Source organism: Callorhinus ursinus, unplaced genomic scaffold (genome assembly GCF_003265705.2).
Source record: "Callorhinus ursinus isolate GAN/ISIS: 27379988/994484 unplaced genomic scaffold, GSC_fseal_2.0 scaffold1149, whole genome shotgun sequence".
Classification (NCBI taxonomy): domain Eukaryota; kingdom Metazoa; phylum Chordata; class Mammalia; order Carnivora; family Otariidae; genus Callorhinus; species Callorhinus ursinus.
Genome location: NW_027398204.1, coordinates 1 through 896, shown reverse-complemented (window position 1 = coordinate 896; position 896 = coordinate 1).

Sequence of the window (896 nt, the reverse complement as noted above, 5' to 3'; positions counted from 1 at the left end):
GATTCACAGCAGGAGAACGCTGCATGCCCATCCCAGCGCACCCACGCTTTCAGCGGTCCCGCGGCCGAAAAGAAGAGCAAGACACTCAAGCGGACCCACGCCTTCAACCCTCACCCCCGGGAACCTCGACGCAGTGCTGGGATGTCAGGTCTCCCGTGCCCCTATGGGCTAACCCGCACACTCGGTTGGCTTGTGAGGGGTCAGTCCTCAGAGCCTGGCTCCATAGCCCCACAGATTCGGGACACCCGAGCAATAGCAAGTGACTCAGGCTGCCACCGAGAAGGGAAATGCGCCATTTGCTCCTCGGGAAAGCATTCAGAGCAGGAGAACTCTGAATGCCCATCCCAACCAACGCACACATTTGGCGCCCTCTGGCGGCCCACCCTGAGCCTGACGCAACCTGCCCCACGGCCTCAAGACAAAATACCCAGAGCAGGTTCCAGTGCTTACACGTCAGCCCTGCCGTGCCCCGAGGCCCTAACCGTCACCCTAGAGGCCTCTGAGGGTCTGTCCCCAGGGGCTTGACTCCAAAGCCCTAGGCATTTGGGACACCTGACCTTTACCAGAGGACTCAGCCTGCCACTAAAACCGAAAACGTGCCATTGGGAACTCCGGTAAGCATTCAGAACGGGAGATCTGTGCTGGTCCACCCCAACGAAACCCAAGTTCCACGTGTCCACGCCATAATCCCTGAGCCTGACACAGCACCCTACCCACAGCCTCAAATCAGACCCCGGGAAGCTCAGCGCAGCGCCGGCACATCAGGCCTCTCATGTCCCACAGCCCTAAGGCTCACCCTAGCTTGGCTTCTGAGCGGTCGGTCTCCAGGGCCTGGGTCCAAAGCACGAAGCATTCGGCACACCCGAGCAGGATCAAGGGACCCAGGCTGCCACCCG